We start from the raw sequence: 20,189 nt of genomic DNA, 5'->3' as shown, positions 1-20,189 counted from the left end.
TTATATTTATTGTCCCCCCCTACTGTTAAAGCAGATTTACGCCCAAGGGTTCACCATCCTCAACTTAAAGAAATAACTATTTGTAAATATGAATATAAAATGACTCAATTTGCGGATGACACAGTAGTATTTTTAAAAGATAAATTGATTTGGTCTTCAGGAAAGTGGGAGGGTTAGAACTTTTGCTAAAATGTGATTTTGAGGTTTTAAAATTGCCAATTAAGCTTTCAAAGTTCCACAAACAAATTTTGGACTATTGGAAAAAAGCTTTTACTCAAAATTTTAAACCACATTGCTCTGTGTTGTGGAACAACTGATCCATTACTGTAAATAGAAAATCAGTATTCAAACAAGAGTAAGATAGAAACGTTTTATATGTTTTAGATCTTTTAGATGAAAACGGTCTAATTCTTCAACATAATTTATTCATGGAAGAATATGAGATAAAATGATAATTTAGAAAATAAAATTCTTTAAGTAAAGCTATTCCTATTGCTGTAAAAAAAATACATAACACTGTTACATTATCAAAGGTTTCTACAAAATTACCTGCATTAAAGATTGGAGAAGTAGGTATTGCAGATAAAAAATGTAACAATAAAGTAATTGGGCATATTTTAAAAAGTAAATTATTTTCAGATTTTAATACACCATCAAAATTGAAACAGTTTAAAAATAATGTATTTTAAAAAACTATCGTAAATATCTTAAATGGCCAATTCTACCGAAAATGAAAGATATGCAGTTTAGGATAATCACCCTTGTATTTTTTTGTTCAGATGAGCCTGAAACCATAGAACATTTATTTTTTTCTTGTCCAATCACAAATAAATAAATAGAAAATTGGCAGGACCTTTGCAGTTGGCTAAACAACAATATGGATACTGACATTCCATCCCTAAATTTGATTAAGGTTTTGGTTTACGCAGATGGGACCCCCAAAAAATTCATTGATGTTAAACATTATTATTATTATTATAGGTAGATATTATATACACAAAAGTAAGTGGAAAAACAGCAAACCCTCAATAATTGCTTTAAAAATTAATGTAAAACATATTTAGAGTCTTTAAAAATCTTAATTTTAAATTTAATAATTTTTTTTCTTTTGTGTAAACTCCCTTAGTTTTTTTTTCCTTTCTTTTTAATGTCATGCATTAAAATGTAAATGTGATTGGAAGTGTGTATATATTGTTATATGCTGTTTTTGTTCCCCATTTGAGTTTGTAAATTGATAAATGTTCAATAAAAAATAAATAAAAAATGTTTACATTTTTAAACGGGACTTTGCCGAAAAACATTTTTCCAATTATAAATTACACACTATATTTTAAACACATCACTAATTCTTCTAGTTAATGCAAATATTATTTATGAGCTTACTGTATATGTATATATATATATATATATATATATATATATATATATATATATATATATATATATATATATATATATATATATATATATATATATATATATATATATATATATATATAAAATTTACAGAAACACTTATACCATTTTTACAGTGCAACATTTTGAAAAATTTTGGTCAAGGTGTTCATCTAAGATTTTTAGAATTATACTAAAAAATACAGAGACACCCTTTTAGATGTTATAAAATCAGACTGTTGTCATCTGCAAAGCATGCACTCTTTACAATAAAAGCACAGGAAAAGACAACTTAAGAAAAACAAATGTTTATTTATTTAGATAGACTTGGCAAAAAAAAAAAAACATCTTATGGATTTAACTAGTGCAAGCTGGGCAGAAATATTCTTTGCATACTGGTGGTATGCAGGCTGGAAAATGACCAGCCAAATCCAGCTAAAACCAGCTTGACCAGCCTGGTTTAAGCTGGATATAGCTGGTTTTGGCTGGACTCACAACTTGGCTAGGCTGGTCAAGCTGGTTTTAGCTGGTCATCTCCCAGCCTGACCAGCTAAGACCAGGCTGGAAATGGCTGGAAACTAGCCTGGAAGTGGCCAAAACCCCTCTAAAACCAGCCTGGTCGACCAGCTAAAACCAGCCAACCAGCTGTTTATATAAGCATATAAATATATTTATTAACAATAACCAAAATACTAAAATAGACTTATAATTTTTCATCTAATAAACCATAACATTGTTGGCTGTATGTTATATGATGAGATATTTCAAATAAAAAAGCATTTAGACAAAAATAAAAACTAACGCAAGCAGAAATGTAACTAATAGAAACACTTGATAAGGTATTATAGCCTACTGTACTATTCACTCTTCAAATAAATCTCATTATCAATCACATTTTTTATGGCAACTAAAATAAAGTGAACTAGTGTCTGTTGTCTTCCACATTGTTGATGAGATTGTGGAGGACATTTTCCCTGCCATCATCTTCATTTTGAGAAGAAGCTGTTCCACAGGGCCCCTGAACACACATATTGTCATTAAGTACTTCAATTACTCTGTTGTGGTAATACTATAGTTGCTATGGTAACACAAAACGTGTAATATAAACAAATGATCCAGTGCTGTAGTTTTTTTTTACAATATGGGGTAGATTGTACTACAATTCACCACACTTTACTGTAGTAAAACTACACTTTATATTTAATTTTATGAGTTCACTATTCTTAATACGACAGTATGCTTAAGTATTCATTGTAAATACTAGCCTAAAACATAGGCAGTATACCTCACACTCAAAAACACTAGTATTTATTATAGAATTTATCTTAACCTGTAAGTAAATAGTGTAGCAATATATAAACCATATAAAAATTATTGGGATAACAATTAAATAGGAGGATCTCTGGAGAGCAACAACAAAAAGAAGAGGAAACACAAGACACAGATTGTGAGTCTGCATCATCTGACGGAGCGAGAGCAGTTCGTTAGCAGGTCGTTAGCCCAGCCACCCAGATAGCAGGCAGTAATCGGCCCGAGCTCGGCTGCCCTCCGGCGCCTCCGGCTCCGACTCGGCATCGGCGAGTGTTATCCGGGCCGAGTGCGGCCCGCAGCTCGCTCGCGCACATGCGGTTGTGATGCGGCTGTAAAGCACTGGCCCGATTCCGGTCAACCATATCCTGGCCGCTTCTGGCAAGGATTCGGCTGATGGCAACCGATTAAGTTCTTATTTTATCTAGTAATCTGTTAGCTCCACGTTTAATGATAATTTGAGAAAATATTCACGGTACGATAGCAAAAAAAAAAAAAAATGAATATTTAGTGTGGATGGTCGCAATGTTTAGACGCAAACAAAACAATATTATTTATAAATAGATTATACATGTCATCTAGAGAAAAACTATGTAAAATTCACTTATTTTTGAGATAGCACGCTCCTGTGCTGACTATTTTTGTTTTAAAGCAGAAGTTGGTTTCATAATAAACACATGCGTGACTAAACTCATGATCCAAACTCCAATCCAGACGGTGGCGGTAATGCTCCAAAAAGCTGGTTGTCAACCACCATGGCACGAAGATCACAAGAAGAAAAGTTTGGTTTTTCAAAGACTCACGTGGATTCTGGTCAGAAAGGTAAGCTTTTTACTGCTTGTGTTCTGTATAATTAGCGAATTTAGAGCTTAAAACATTTCCACGGTGTTTGGTTGTAACAGCGTTTAGTAATTTAAAACAGTTTGATACGAAATGTAACTTGCTTTAAGAAACACGACTGGAGCTAATGTATGCTAACGCTAACAGTTACAAACACGTCTGAAAGTTCCTGTTCCTTTTACACAATGTTAGATTGTAACGTGTGTAGTAACTGAAAACTATTTTAATTATTTTAAAGAAACATGAAACGAATTTGTGTGTATGCTAACTTTGCGTTAAAGAAAGTTTCTGTAGACGAATCCATTAACTAACTTGGCAAAACGTGTTTTTTTCCTGATTTAACATTATAAAGTACCGTGGATGTTGAAAGAAATCATTGTACAGGCGTATACTTATCCAACAGTATTAATTCTGTGATTATGTGTAAATAAAAACTAATCGTTTTGGATTAATAAAATATTATTGTTTATCTTGTTTATGCAGTTAGTCACGAAAAGTGATTGAAACTCGACTGTTTACTATTCTCATTAAATTATCCAAGAGAAATATATTACTATGCACTTTAATTCATATGTGTTAGCCTATGTGAATCAATTATATCTTTTGTTCAAGCTGTAATGGTCAGTTAATGTAAAACTGAACGTCTTAAAGCAGATTTTGATGTTTTTTTTTTGTTTTTTATGTTATTGACAGTGATAAATTCTGATTTAAATGAATGGGTAACAATATTTGTTGGTTAAGTCTCATTGTTCTTGTTTAACAAAGGTTAGTGAGATCATTTTGCAGCACATCACGACCAAAGAAGTCAATGGCACACTCTTTTGAACGTGAATAGGCATGTTATAGTTGTGTGCTAAAAGTCCATTATAAGCTGTAAACTGCTGATATATTTTCAACATAGATTGAGCTTTTCAGACATTACATTACTAATTGCTTCACAAACAGCTGAAATGGTTTATTGTTATTGGCTATCATCATCATCAAACATTTTTCACAATGGTAGGTTAATCTTCATGGGTACAGAATAATGCATGTGCTTGACCATCTTACAAATCTATGTCTCAGATTCATAAGGCTGTCACTCTGCATGAATCTCCGAATAAATCTTGTGCAACCTTCTGTGTACTGATTATTTACTCTATAGGTATTATATGCATTAATTAACTTTGATAGTATTTCGGCATTTGAACTTTTCTTTACGGGAGGTTAACAACAATGTGATGTTTTATTATAGATGCATATGAGGAAGCTCGACTCAAACATCCATACGCAACTGTGATTTCTGACTGGTAGACAGATGAGGATGATGATCGCCTGTCATACATCTAAAGACAGAACAGGTTTGTTTGCAATTATTTTAAACACATACTGTCAACATTATGTCATTGATCTATTACAACCTGTGAGTTTTGCCCTGGCACTGTACTAAATTGATGTTTTGTTTTGTAAATGTATCTGATTAAAGGACAGTATAGACACATCTATACCATGATGAAGAAAAATTACTTGGAACAAAGAGGCTGGATAAAAGGCAGGTATGAAGATTTCAGAAATCAAGGCAGCACCACAAGTACCATCACCATCAATGACTATGGCAGAAATCTTAAGACCACCATCAAGATGCACAGATACTGTACATTCCAGTACACCAGGCGTGTCCAAACTACGGCTCGCGAGGCTTTTTATAAATATCAATAGAATCTGGCCCGCTATACAAAAATGAACGTAATTCAATAAATAACCACCGGGTGTCGCTATTACATGCATTCAATTAAGCAGCAGTTCTTGTTATGATCTATCTATCTATCTATCTGTCTGTCTGTCTGTCTGTCTGTCTGTCTGTCTGTCTGTCTGTTTGTCTACACACAGTTGAAGTCTGAATTATTAGCCCCTCATTGATTTATTTCTTCTTTTTTAAATATTTCCCAAATAATGTTTAACAGAGCAAGAACATTTTTACAGTATGTCTGATAATATTTTTTCTTTTGGAGAAAGACTTGTTTTATTTCGGATAGAATAAAAAGCGGTTTAAATTTTTTTATGAACCATTTTAAGGTCAAAATTATTAGCCCCTTAAGTCTTCAGAACAAACCATTGTTATAAAATAACTTGCCTAATTATCTTAACTTGACTAGTTAACTTAATTAACCTAGTTAAGCCTTTAAATGTCACTTTAAGCTGTATAGAAGTGTCTTAAAAATATCTAGTCAAATATTATTTACTGTCATCATGGCAAAGATAAAATAAATCAGTTATTAGAAATGAGTTACTAAAACTAATATGTTTAAAAATGTGTGGAAAAAATGTTTAACTCTCCGTTAAACAGAAATTGGGGAAAAAATAAACGGTGGCTAATAATTTAGGGGGGCTAACAATTCTGACTTCAACTGTATTTATATATATATATATATATATATATATATATATATATATATATATATATATATATATATACACACACACACACACACACACACACACACACACGTGTCTGTGTGATGTATGTAAAATTCGGCCCACGACAACGTTTGTTTTTTTTGCATCTGGCCCTTGGCCCAAAAAGTTTGGACACTCCTGCAGTACACCTATGAACATTTACAGTCTTTGTTCTAGTGAGATCAAGACAGAATTTATTGCATCTCGTGATGTCTTTGTAAGAATTGAAGACATCACTAAATTTGTTAAGGTTTAATGCAGCTAGAAAGTAAAGATCAACTAGAGAATATCAGCAGTGTCTAACCCACTGTTGTATTTACAGAAGTTGTATGAGAATAAGCTACAGGTTGATTTATACTAATCTGTTATTTTTCTTTTTTAGCACGACTGACTGAAGTTTTAAAATCATGCAACGTCATAAAGCAGCAGCTGGGCCTGATTCTCACAAAACCAAAACAGACGTGATGAAATTCCAGATGTGAACACATTTGACCTTCCTTTGGCCAATTTGATTTGGAAAAGCTTGAAAATCAACTAAAGGAGCAGCCCGAACAAATGAAGAAACTGGTAAGTTCAAGCTCTTGCTAATTTCAAAGTGTTTTAAGTTTATTTGGTTTTTTTGATAGTTTTTTTGCTTCATAGGTAGCCTACTTTTTTCCTAATTTTTTCTTTTTTTTTTACATTAGTACTTGTTCACTACTAATTATCTGTTTATCTTTTAATCACAGATGGAGTGAGGACAAATGTTCATACCACGCCACTGATAAAGAAGTGGAAAAATGCATTACAAGGTAGCTACAACTCGCCCTGACAGGGATGGAGGAAGAAAGAAGAGAAAGCTAATGTGTCAAATGTCTACATCACTATTTTGTTTTATTTTTTTTAAACAACATTTTAAGTGTATTAGGATGTTCCCTGATACTTGAACAATTTGTTTCTTTCATTTGCATTTATATATATATATATGTATATGTATATATATATGTGTGTGTGTGTGTGTGTATATATATGTATGGTATGTATGTGTGTGCGCCAAATTCTGAAGAAAGAAACATCTTGATACATTTTTAATAAACGTAATACAAATAAAATTATAAATATAAAATTGCACAAGACGTGTGTATATATGAAATGTATATGTTTGTGCAATTGATTTTGTTCAAGTTTATTTAAAAAAAAAAGTTTGACTTTATACTTCTGCAATTATATATATATATATATATATATATATATATATATATATATATATATATATATTTGTTTGTTTATTATTATTTTAATGTTTTATTAAAAATGTTTCAAGATGTTTCTTCAGAATTCTGCAGTACTTTTTACAAGTTTGACTTGGATATTTTACGGATTGTCATTGGTATTTTTAAGATGTTTCTTGCTATATCTTAAATTGGTTTATATATTTAGGTTTATATAAAATTTAGCTGTTTTTTTACAAATTTTTTATTCAAGTCTATTGGGGAAAACAGGGTTGTTTTAAAAAACATCTGTGTTTGTGTGTAATTTTTAGATTTTTTTGTTTAAATCTTTCTGTGTCTTTATTGTGTTGTTTTTATATTGATATTCTTGTGCACTACAAAATTATTTATAAAATTTTAGTACTATTTTTTTTCATGCAATCAATAAACGTTTAACATTTATTTATTTTGTCATTTGTCTGATTATTTTCGTTACAGAATATGTATGCAGTTTGCACTTTATTCAAAGGTTAAACGCAGTGCTTACACTTTGTGTTTGCTGTTATATAAATTCAAATGGTTGTAATACCATATATCAAGTACCAATGTAATACCAAAAGGTTTTATAAGGTGTATAAATACGGAGTCGCGCCAGCTCCGGGCCGCAGCGCACATTACCCTCGCGCCGATTCCGGCGCGGATGCGCAGCGTCGGCTCGCTTACGGCCGCCGCATCTGGCCCGCTTGATTCGGGCCGGAATCGGGCAGTGAGTCCACAGGCATCCGGCCCGAGTCCGGCAGCCGAAGTTGGGCCGAGGGGTTAGTCTCCGGCAGGCGACAATCTAGCCGGAACTGGCCCGAGTGTATTTTGCTATCTGGGCAGTGTTGAGTTAACGCGAGGAGTTTTGTCCACAGAGGAAACCGGCATGTTCACTTGCTCGTATTACATGAATGAGCTTATGACATTTCTCTGTGAAATAACGCCATATGCACTTACGTCCGTCTCGCGAATGCACTGTCATATGGCATTTTCATCTATTTGCCAATTTTCCGCTGCGCGTACTGCGAACCGGGCTGAGCCAATAGCCCCGGACCTTGAGCTCAGAAGCTGAAATCATTCCGCATTCAAAGTAAAAAGGTCCCAAAGCCAGAGGGAGATTAATGACAGCACGCACATATATTCTCTAGCCACGAACAGGAAATAGAACTGCGGTATTTTTTATTTGTTGATGTCTTGCGGGTGAAAAGTGTGTTGTAATGCACACGTTACTGAACATGTACCGAGTAAAATATTACTGAAAATGTATTAGTAATGCCTTACACTACTGCGTTACAGGAAAATGTAATACATTACTGTAATACATTACTTTTGTAACGCATTACTCCCAACACTGGTGGTACCACAGGTTACATCCATCACAGGCAATCTGAAAGATACATTATAAACAAAAAATTTGTCATTAAAAGTTGTAAGATTATCTGCCACTTTAGCAATGCCTTAACACAAGTGTGCAGTGTTTAAAATATTACCCAAGCTGAGGTTTGGTCATAATCACTTAGGTCACTGAGTCCACAGAAATGACAAAGTTCCTTTAAATCGTTTAGTAAATAGATTCACCAACATCAGCAATTCACAAGGATCAGATTTATATTAAAAGTCATCTTATTATAGAATAAGAAAACCTGAAACTACTGCAATTAACTAACAAATCAATGTTTTTGAAATAACTAATCTTGACCGTTTTCCTAATTCCTGCACAAGAGTTTCCGCAATTTCTCTTCTTATTTTGTCCATGCCCTTCTTTGAACTATAAAGGTGATTGCCTCATCCTTTAAGAATTTTTTCTGCAAACTAAAAAAAGAACCATTTTAAAAACAAATACAAGTCAATTTAGCAACCTCATTTTCCATACCTTGCATACAAAAACATCACAAAATGTGCTGTCTTTTTGCAATGGATGAGGAACCTGTCCCCTTTACCTGTCACAGGTCCACCTTTAAACTTTGCAGCCTTTACTCCTCAAAAAAGCTCTTAAAAACAAAAAATCGTTATGGTGTCTGTTCCTTTTATAGAAAATAATATTAATAATAATTTCTTTCTTACCTTGTTGCTTCCAGACACTTCTTTATTTTTTTGGGAGACTCTGAACACTATAAGGGGGAAGCAATCAATAATAAATACCTTCCCTTTTGACTGGTTATGTCGCTGCACGCATAAGAAGATGTATGCATTAATAACCTACACATTTAAAAAAAATAAATGAAAACCCTCAAGCAATTTACGAGGATCTTGGTTACTTCAGAATTACAATTAATCCTTGGCTGGAGCTGATCTGTGCCATGATGGAAGTGTTTAAGAGGCAAAATTGGCATTATTTGATTACATCGTGAAATTTGGTCATTAACTCTACCTGATCTTCCAGTTCTTTGCCAGGGTTTAGGGTAACGCTTTCTTTTACAACCCGCAAAGTACCGCGTAAGTACAGTGAAATTACAGTGTACTTTTCTGTACTTACTGTGTAAGTATAATGAACGTATGTGTAGGTATAAGGGAACAAACCGTAATGCTTGGGTAAAAAGGGGGTAACAACCAGATGTTCATCACGAAAATTACCGCGTAAGTACAGTGAAATAACGGTGTACTTTTCTGTACCTATAGTGTAAGTATAAATAACGTTTACGTAAGTATAAGGGAACAAACTGTAATGCTCGGGTAATAAGGGGATAACAACCAGATATTTAGCATAAAAGGTACCGCGTAAGTACAGTGAAATAAGGTTGTACTTTTCTTTAAATTGCAAAAGAACAAACCATAATGTTTGCGTAAAAGGGGAGTAACAATAAGATATCCATCACGCAAAGAAGTATATTAAGTTTACGATGTACATTTCTTCAAGTATTGTATACATATAAAGAATTATGCAAGGATGGTGACAACCTATTGCTATCTGCAAATGTACTGTATATGCACCTGCGTGAGTACATTAGTACTCTTATTCAGTGCTTGGGTTTTATATGGGGTGTTTAATGAATAAAAGGTTTACAACCTGTGAAATTATGAACCCTTATTGTATACTGTATGTATTTTAAATCTGCAATTCAATATAAAATATATTTCCATACACTACTTACCTTATGTTTACTCGTCGATCTCACCAAAGCCATCAATGTCCCCATAACTCACTATCAACAAATAACTTTGCATGACATAGTCCTACCGTCAGGGTTCAATGCAGATTAAAACAGGCTCGCATCTTTACTGCTGTTGCACAGGGGGGCTAACTGTTGCATTTCAGTAAATGTATAGCTGATACTTTATAGAAAAATCTAGTAATTTGGTCTTTAATCAATAAAAACTGCTGCTGTAGTTTACTCTGTTCTAGTGTTCAAGTATATACTAGTATGTTAAAGTTCAGCTTCTTCCCTCTTTGTTCCCTGTAGTTAAAGGGTAAATACAGTATTTGTTCCCTCCTTGTTCCCTGTACTTACAGGGTAAATACCACATTTGAGGGTTGTAAATTAAAGTGAAGCTTTGTTCCTCTCTTGTTACCTCCTTGTTCCCTGTACTTACAGGGTAAATACTACATTTGAGGGTTGTAAATTAAAGTGAAGCTTTGTTCCTCCCTTGTTCCCTGTACTTACAGGGTAAATACCACATTTGAGGGTTGTAAATTAAAGTGAAGCTTTGTTCCTCTCTTGTTACCTCCTTGTTCCCTGTACTTACAGGGTAAATACCACATTTGAGGGTTGTAAATTAAAGTGAAGCTTTGTTCCTCTCTTGTTACCTCCTTGTTCCCTGTACTTACAGGGTAAATACCACATTTGAGGGTTGTAAATTAAAGTGAAGCTTTGTTCCTCTCTTGTTACCTCCTTGTTCCCTGTACTTACAGGGTAAATACCACATTTGAGGGTTGTAAATTAAAGTGAAGATTTGTTCCTCTCTTGTTACCTCCTTGTTCCCTGTACTTACAGGGTAAATACCACATTTGAGGGTTGTAAATTAAAGTGAAGCTTTGTTCCTCTCTTGTTACCTCCTTGTTCCCTGTACTTACAGGGTAAATACTACATTTGAGGGTTGTAAATTAAAGTGAAGCTTTGTTCCTCCCTTGTTCCCTGTACTTACAGGGTAAATACCACATTTGAGGGTTGTAAATTAAAGTGAAGCTTTGTTCCTCTCTTGTTACCTCCTTGTTCCCTGTACTTACAGGGTAAATACCACATTTGAGGGTTGTAAATTAAAGTGAAGCTTTGTTCCTCTCTTGTTACCTCCTTGTTCCCTGTACTTACAGGGTAAATACCACATTTGAGGGTTGTAAATTAAAGTGAAGCTTTGTTCCTCTCTTGTTACCTCCTTGTTCCCTGTACTTACAGGGTAAATACCACATTTGAGGGTTGTAAATTAAAGTGAAGATTTGTTCCTCTCTTGTTACCTCCTTGTTCCCTGTACTTACAGGGTAAATACCACATTTGAGGGTTGTAAATTAAAGTGAAGCTTTGTTCCTCTCTTGTTACCTCCTTGTTCCCTGTACTTACAGGGTAAATACCACATTTGAGGGTTGTAAATTAAAGTGAAGCTTTGTTCCTCTCTTGTTACCTCCTTGTTCCCTGTACTTACAGGGTAAATACCACATTTGAGGGTTGTAAATTAAAGTGAAGCTTTGTTCCTCTCTTGTTACCTCCTTGTTCCCTGTACTTACAGGGTAAATACCACATTTGAGGGTTGTAAATTAAAGTGAAGCTTTGTTCCTCTCTTGTTACCTGTAGTTAAAGGGTAAATACAACATTTGTTCCCCCCTTGTTCCCTTTAGTTTACAATGTAAAATCTTAAAGGCAGTGAAATAAATATACAAACACACAATATATTTCTTCTTTACTTTGTAACCTTTATTTTAATAAATAAGCATTTTAAAAGACTTCATATTAATCAAACATTGTCTTGTCTATCATTGCCTATACTCATTCATTTTCTCTTCGGCTTTGTCCTTTTGTTAATCTGGGGTCGCCACAGTGGAATAAACCACCATCTTATCCAGCATATGTTTTACGCAGTGGATGCCCTTCCAGCTGCAACCCATCTCTGGGAAACATCCATACACACCCACTCACACGCATTCACTACGGACAATTTAGTCTACCCAATTCACCTGTACCGCATGTCTTTGGACTGTGAGGGAAACCGGAGCACCCGGAGGAAACCCACGCGAACGCAGGGAGAACTCCATGCAGAAACCTTCTTGATGTGAGGAAACAGCACTACCTACTGTGCCACCGTGTTGCCACCCAGCTGCAACCCATCACTGGGAAACATCCATACATACTCATTCACACACATACACTACGGACAATTTTACCTTACCCAATGTCACCACATATTTTTGGACTTGTGGGAGCACCCGGAGGAAACCCACGCTAACATGGGGAGAACATGCAAACTCCACACAGAAATGCCAACTGACCCAGCCGAGGCTCGAACCAGCGACCTTCTTGCTGTGAGGCGATTGTGCTACCCACTGCGCCTGCCTATACTCAAACAGCAAAATAACACATTATTTCCTTCCCCCTTTTTTTCTGGCATCTCTTGCTTGGCTTCCTCTTCTGCTCTTCTCAGCTTCCACTGAGGACTCTGATGGTGAGTGGCTGATGAAATCCCATGGGTCTTGCTGCTCTGCATTTATATAAAATATATGAACAGACAGAAAGGCTTTTAGTAAGCTATAGACATGTTTATTTTCCTGTTTAATGTGTGTGTAGTGGTTGTCCAACAATTTCACACACTAAACATTTACAGATACCATACAGACACTATACATTACTTACTATCAAACAAAAGTACTATCATCAGATCATATGGGAGATTGTGATCATTTATAGTGATAATAATTAAAGCGCAAAGGGGAAAAGGCTTAAATATATGTGCAGGCAGTATAGACTTTGAAGTAAAGATTATTTGCAGTTCAGTGTACATATTTAAATTCTGTGTCACTCATTAAATGGTAAGTAAATGTAACGTTTGGGTTAACTACCCCTAAGGTTAGTTTTTGATTAAAGTACATGTATTAACCCATCATTAGTCCTAAATAAAGTGAAAGATAACATAATATGGTTGATGTACTGTTATGGACCCTTTTTACATTTCAGCACAGTGAATGGGAAAGTACAACACATTTTTTTTACAATCTTCTTTGCTCAAATAAAATGAAAACTTTACGATGGTGTTGTCTCGACAATTAGAAAAATAAAAATATAGTGTGAAACTGATAACGCCAGCAAGAAGAGAGAATAACTTCTAATTTACTCATGACCATAGACACTGTTTGAAACACCTCGCACATGTAATCATATTATATAATGCATACGTAGATACAAATAAATGTTATTTTATAAAAAAAATCATATAAAAAACTCAAGGATTTTAGATCCTGATGATCGTTAAACGCGTCATAACAGTGTTGTGAAAAGGGTGTAATTGTTAAAAATAGGTACAAACTTCAGATATAAACAAAAACCTAAACAAACACTTATATGTACATAACGTCATAAAAATACTTGTTTTAATTACCTCGCGCTGCCGTCCTTGAACTGCCGCGAACAGGAAATTCTGGGAATGGAGGACGGAGAGTTGAATCGATTCGTCTTCAACAAACCGATCAGTGTGACATCAAAACATCGCGAGAACAACAGACAGCTCCGTGTGCGTTAGAAATCCATCTCGCGATATTGTATCACTTCAGGTACGCGCCTACTGATTTGTTGATTCAAACGAGTTGTGAATCAAGAAGCCTCTAAAGATCCGAATCAAACTGCAGCAGCACGCCACGAGGTTTTGCTCAGACTTTTGGGACGTTTGGAATTACTCCGTCTTGTCACAATGTAACACATGTGAGTAAATCGTTGTCAGTAAATAAGGCTATTGTTACGATTAGTCTGAGCAAAACCTCGTGGCGTGCTGCTGCAGTTTGATTCGGATCTTTAGAGGCTTCTTGATTCACAACTCGTTTGAATCAACAAATCAGTAGGCGCGTACCTGAAGTGATACAATATCGCGAGATGGATTTCTAACGCACACGGAGCTGTCTGTTGTTCTCGCGATGTTTTGATGTCACACTGATCGGTTTGTTGAAGACGAATCGATTCAACTCTCCGTCCTCCATTCCCAGAATTTCCTGTTCGCGGCAGTTCAAGGACGGCAGCGCGAGGTAATTAAAACAAGTATTTTTATGACGTTATGTACATATAAGTGTTTGTTTAGGTTTTTGTTTATATCTGAAGTTTGTACCTCTTTTTAACAATTACACCCTTTTCACAACACTGTTATGACGCGTTTAACGATCATCAGGATCTAAAATCCTTGAGTTTTTTATATGATTTTTTTTATAAAATAACATTTATTTGTATCTACGTATGCATTATATAATATGATTACATGTGCGAGGTGTTTCAAACAGTGTCTATGGTCATGAGTAAATTAGAAGTTATTCTCTCTTCTTGCTGGCGTTATCAGTTTCACACTATATTTTTATTTTTCTAATTGTCGAGACAACACCATCGTAAAGTTTTCATTTTATTTGAGCAAAGAAGATTGTAAAAAAAATGTGTTGTACTTTCCCATTCACTGTGCTGAAATGTAAAAAGGGTCCATAACAGTACATCAACCATATTATGTTATCTTTCACTTTATTTAGGACTAATGATGGGTTAATACATGTACTTTAATCAAAAACTAACCTTAGGGGTAGTTAACCCAAACGTTACATTTACTTACCATTTAATGAGTGACACAGAATTTAAATATGTACACTGAACTGCAAATAATCTTTACTTCAAAGTCTATACTGCCTGCACATATATTTAAGCCTTTTCCCCTTTGCGCTTTAATTATTATCACTATAAATGATCACAATCTCCCATATGATCTGATGATAGTACTTTTGTTTGATAGTAAGTAATGTATAGTGTCTGTATGGTATCTGTAAATGTTTAGTGTGTGAAATTGTTGGACAACCACTACACACACATTAAACAGGAAAATAAACATGTCTATAGCTTACTAAAAGCCTTTCTGTCTGTTCATATATTTTATATAAATGCAGAGCAGCAAGACCCATGGGATTTCATCAGCCACTCACCATCAGAGTCCTCAGTGGAAGCTGAGAAGAGCAGAAGAGGAAGCCAAGCAAGAGATGCCAGAAAAAAAGGGGGAAGGAAATAATGTGTTATTTTGCTGTTTGAGTATAGGCAGGCGCAGTGGGTAGCACAATCGCCTCACAGCAAGAAGGTCGCTGGTTCGAGCCTCGGCTGGGTCAGTTGGCATTTCTGTGTGGAGTTTGCATGTTCTCCCCATGTTAGCGTGGGTTTCCTCCGGGTGCTCCCACAAGTCCAAAAATATGTGGTGACATTGGGTAAGGTAAAATTGTCCGTAGTGTATGTGTGTGAATGAGTATGTATGGATGTTTCCCAGTGATGGGTTGCAGCTGGGTGGCAACACGGTGGCACAGTAGGTAGTGCTGTTTCCTCACATCAAGAAGGTTTCTGCATGGAGTTCTCCCTGCGTTCGCGTGGGTTTCCTCCGGGTGCTCCGGTTTCCCTCACAGTCCAAAGACATGCGGTACAGGTGAATTGGGTAGACTAAATTGTCCGTAGTGAATGCGTGTGAGTGGGTGTGTATGGATGTTTCCCAGAGATGGGTTGCAGCTGGAAGGGCATCCACTGCGTAAAACATATGCTGGATAAGATGGTGGTTTATTCCACTGTGGCGACCCCAGATTAACAAAAGGACAAAGCCGAAGAGAAAATGAATGAGTATAGGCAATGATAGACAAGACAATGTTTGATTAATATGAAGTCTTTTAAAATGCTTATTTATTAAAATAAAGGTTACAAAGTAAAGAAGAAATATATTGTGTGTTTGTATATTTATTTCACTGCCTTTAAGATTTTACATTGTAAACTAAAGGGAACAAGGGGGGAACAAATGTTGTATTTACCCTTTAACTACAGGTAACAAGAGAGGAACAAAGCTTCACTTTAATTTACAACCCTCAAATGTGGTATTTACCCTGTAAGTACAGGGAACAAGGAGGTAACAAGAGAGGAACAAAGCTTCACTTTAATTTACAACCCTCAAATGTGGTATTTACCCTGTAAGTACAGGGAACAAGGAGGTAACAAGAGAGGAACAAAGCTTCACTTTAATTTACAACCCTCAAATGTGGTATTTACCCTGTAAGTACAGGGAACAAGGAGGTAACAAGAGAGGAACAAAGCTTCACTTTAATTTACAACCCTCAAATGTGGTATTTACCCTGTAAGTACAGGGAACAAGGAGGTAACAAGAGAGGAACAAATCTTCACTTTAATTTACAACCCTCAAATGTGGTATTTACCCTGTAAGTACAGGGAACAAGGAGGTAACAAGAGAGGAACAAAGCTTCACTTTAATTTACAACCCTCAAATGTGGTATTTACCCTGTAAGTACAGGGAACAAGGAGGTAACAAGAGAGGAACAAAGCTTCACTTTAATTTACAACCCTCAAATGTGGTATTTACCCTGTAAGTACAGGGAACAAGGAGGTAACAAGAGAGGAACAAAGCTTCACTTTAATTTACAACCCTCAAATGTGGTATTTACCCTGTAAGTACAGGGAACAAGGGAGGAACAAAGCTTCACTTTAATTTACAACCCTCAAATGTGGTATTTACCCTGTAAGTACAGGGAACAAGGAGGGAACAAATACTGTATTTACCCTTTAACTACAGGGAACAAAGAGGGAAGAAGCTGAACTTTAACATACTAGTGTATACTTGAACACTAAGAACAGAGTAAACTACAGCAGCAGTTTTTATTGATTGAAGACCAAATTACTAGATTTTTCTATAAAGTATCAGCTATACATTTACTGAAATGCAACAGTTAGCCCCCCTGTGCAACAGCAGTAAAGATGCGAGCCTGTTTTAATCTGCATTGAACCCTGACGGTAGGACTATGTCATGCAAAGTTATTTGTTGATAGTGAGTTATGGGGACATTGATGGCTTTGGTGAGATCGACGAGTAAACATAAGGTAAGTAGTGTATGGAAATATATTTTATATTGAATTGCAGATTTAAAATACATACAGTATACAATAAGGGTTCATAATTTCACAGGTTGTAAACCTTTTATTCATTAAACACCCCATATAAAACCCAAGCACTGAATAAGAGTACTAATGTACTCACGCAGGTGCATATACAGTACATTTGCAGATAGCAATAGGTTGTCACCATCCTTGCATAATTCTTTATATGTATACAATACTTGAAGAAATGTACATCGTAAACTTAATATACTTTGCGTGATGAATATCTTATTGTTACTCCCCTTTTACGCAAACATTATGGTTTGTTCTTTTGCAATTTAAAGAAAAGTACAACCTTATTTCACTGTACTTACGCGGTACCTTTCATGCTGAATATCTGGTTGTTATCCCCTTATTACCCGAGCATTACAGTTTGTTCCCTTATACTTACGTAAACGTTATTTATACTTACACTATAGGTACAGAAAAGTACACCGTTATTTCACTGTACTTACGCGGTAATTTTCGTGATGAACATCTGGTTGTTACCCCCTTTTTACCCAAGCATTACGGTTTGTTCCCTTATACCTACACATACGTTCATTATACTTACACAGTAAGTACAGAAAAGTACACTGTAATTTCACTGTACTTACGCGGTACTTTGCGGGTTGTAAAAGAAAGCGTTACCGGGTTTAGCTGTGCCAAGTCCATAGAAAAGATGTTGTATGGCATAATTATAGCCACCAAAATGCAAACATTTTGGTTCTGGACAAAAGCTTCACTATGGCCTGGTGGTGCTTTCCCAGAGACTGGAAAGATGGGCAACTGACCAGAGGCGCTACTCTCAAATTTACAGGGCTTGTGCAAGGGGCTGGAGAAGGTGCAGTTGAATGAAGTGCTGTGCATCGGGCTGGAGGACTTGCCTTCAAATCTAGAGGGCTTGTGCATAGGGCTGGAGAAGGTGTGGTTAAATGAAGTGTTGTGCATGGGGCCAGAGAAGTTGTACTCAAATCTAGAGGGCTTGTGCATGGCGCTGGAGAAGGTGCAGTTGAATAAAGTGCTGTGCATGGGGCAGGAGGAGTTGTGCTCAAATCTAGAGGGCTTGTGCATGGGGCTGGAGAAGGTGCAGTTGAATAAAGTGCTGTGCATGGGGCAGGAGACCGTGTTAGACTAAGCCTCTTTACCTTTTGTGGAATTCTGGGTTCTTCTCTTAAAGGGAACTAAATGATCCAAATTAATTTAGGGAAATTCCACACCCCTGTCATTAATTAAACAGGCACTTTCCCCCTCCAATTTCAAAATTGTAAATGCCCCCCAAAAAAAACAGAATCCAATTTCCCCCCTTTCTCTGCTGACTTCTCACATTTTTTCGTAGCACTCTTTGACAAGCAGCGAAAGTGTGCACAACAGCCCCAGATTAAGCGTTTTCATTAAGAAAACACTTAATGATAATACCTTGTGTACCACTTAAAAAGATATGCAAGTCACAACCATGCTCGACTGGCATGGAATTATAATCTCACCTCTGTATTGTGCCATTCATTTTATCCATCTACCCATTGGTTTGTGGATGGTATGGGGAACAAAGACTCCACTCAATTCCAAACAATTTACAGATTTCTTTGTTGATCTGAATGAAAACAAATTCTTTATTGGTATAAGCATAATAGTACTTTCAAGAGTTCACACTTAGATATTGCTTGACAACTGTAAGCAGGTTTGGCATGCTGTCCCGGGAGAGAACACTGAGCTCGGAGATAGTTGAGCCCAAGGCTCCCGCCAGGTCCATAGAGCATGTGAGGGGAGTACGAGATCAGGTGGTTCTTGAGAGCTCCCATTTTTTGTAAAGGAGAAAAGAAGGAGAAAGGGGTTGGATGAGGGGTTTCTTCGGAAAACGAAGATAAGGGAGTAATATCTAGCTAGGCTACTTATAGTGAGTTAGGATAGATCTGATTGGCTAACTAATAAGTGTAGATAGGTGGCCAGCTGCAGTCAATTATATCACGTGCTCCTCTCGAAATTAGTTTAAAAACTTCACTTCAAGAGTTCACACTTAGATATTGCTTGACAACTGTAAGCAGGTTTGGTATGCTGTCCCGGGAGAGAACCCTGAGCTCGGAGATAGTTGAGCCCAGGGCTCCCGCCAGGTCCATAGAGCATGTGAGGGGAGTACGAGATCAGGTGGTTCTCGAGAGCTCCCCACATGCATGAAGTTCGGGACAGCAGCCGTGTATTCGAAGAAACTCCCCAAAAGGCTTGAAATTCTATATCCGGCTGCTGGATATAGTAATTTGAAAAAGAGAAGGTAAAGGAGCTCCTTTGGAGCAAAGGGTGAAACAGGTTCCTGCGTGAACCCGAGCAGAGTTGGCGTGGGCTGTGAATACTCCTGAGGGAGTAGAGACTCGGGGAGACCCCTGCGGGGTCAGAGCCATGGGCTGGGCGGGAATCCTGCTGGGGTCACTATAAGGGGGAAGGGGAAGGAAGGACTCCGGCTGGAGAGAGGGGTGAAGAGGGGCAGGGGGGGCGGGGACTCCGAAGGAGTAATTTGCTTGAGGAACACTCCTTGTGGAGATAGAGCTGGGAGGTGGCGGCACTATATATAATTATTAATATATATAATTATTATATAATTATATTATATGGCTGGGTCATGCCCGCCCCCCTTGGGAGACTGGGTAGTTCCTCTGCTCTCGGGAAGCTGGTATGGTTGAGTCGTATTCTCTCCCTGGACTAGGCGCATGCCCTTGGTCGCTGGGATTACTGCGTCTGCTGGTGAGGGTCCTCTGAGCTTCCCTGAGATGGCTGTGGCTGAGTCAGATATAAGATTTGAAGGCGTCGGGAGACCACCTTCCTAGTGTTTGTATGTGTTGTTGCGATAGCCCTTTGTGTGCTGCTGTGGTGGCGGCTCCAATTCTGAATGAGTGACTGGATTATGAATCTGGTGGGAAGCCTGAATAGTC

General features: G+C 36.6%; 2 long non-coding RNA genes across 3 annotated transcripts; both read left to right on the top strand.

Annotated features, from left to right (window-relative positions):
- The first annotated feature begins 2,468 nt into the window (after positions 1-2,468).
- LOC137496681 (uncharacterized) lies at positions 2,469-6,927 on the top strand. Its single transcript, XR_011017199.2, has 6 exons — positions 2,469-2,842; positions 3,418-3,525; positions 4,778-4,883; positions 5,009-5,078; positions 6,362-6,546; positions 6,708-6,927. It is a non-coding gene; the product is annotated as an uncharacterized lncRNA (long non-coding RNA).
- Positions 6,928-13,962: 7,035 nt separating this feature from the next.
- LOC141376583 (uncharacterized) lies at positions 13,963-16,063 on the top strand. 2 transcript variants are annotated; one of them, XR_012387108.1, is made up of 2 exons: positions 13,963-14,047; positions 15,259-16,063. It is a non-coding gene; the product is annotated as an uncharacterized lncRNA (long non-coding RNA). The 2 variants fall into 2 exon arrangements; XR_012387109.1 differs by lacking the exon at positions 13,963-14,047 and adding an exon at positions 14,264-14,364.
- The last annotated feature ends 4,126 nt before the right edge of the window (positions 16,064-20,189 follow it).

This window comes from Danio rerio, chromosome 11 (assembly GCF_049306965.1).
Source record: "Danio rerio strain Tuebingen ecotype United States chromosome 11, GRCz12tu, whole genome shotgun sequence".
NCBI classification, from domain to species: Eukaryota; Metazoa; Chordata; class Actinopteri; order Cypriniformes; family Danionidae; genus Danio; species Danio rerio.
The sequence above is the reverse complement of the archived record's forward strand: the minus strand, read 5'-3'. Positions and strand labels throughout refer to the sequence as shown.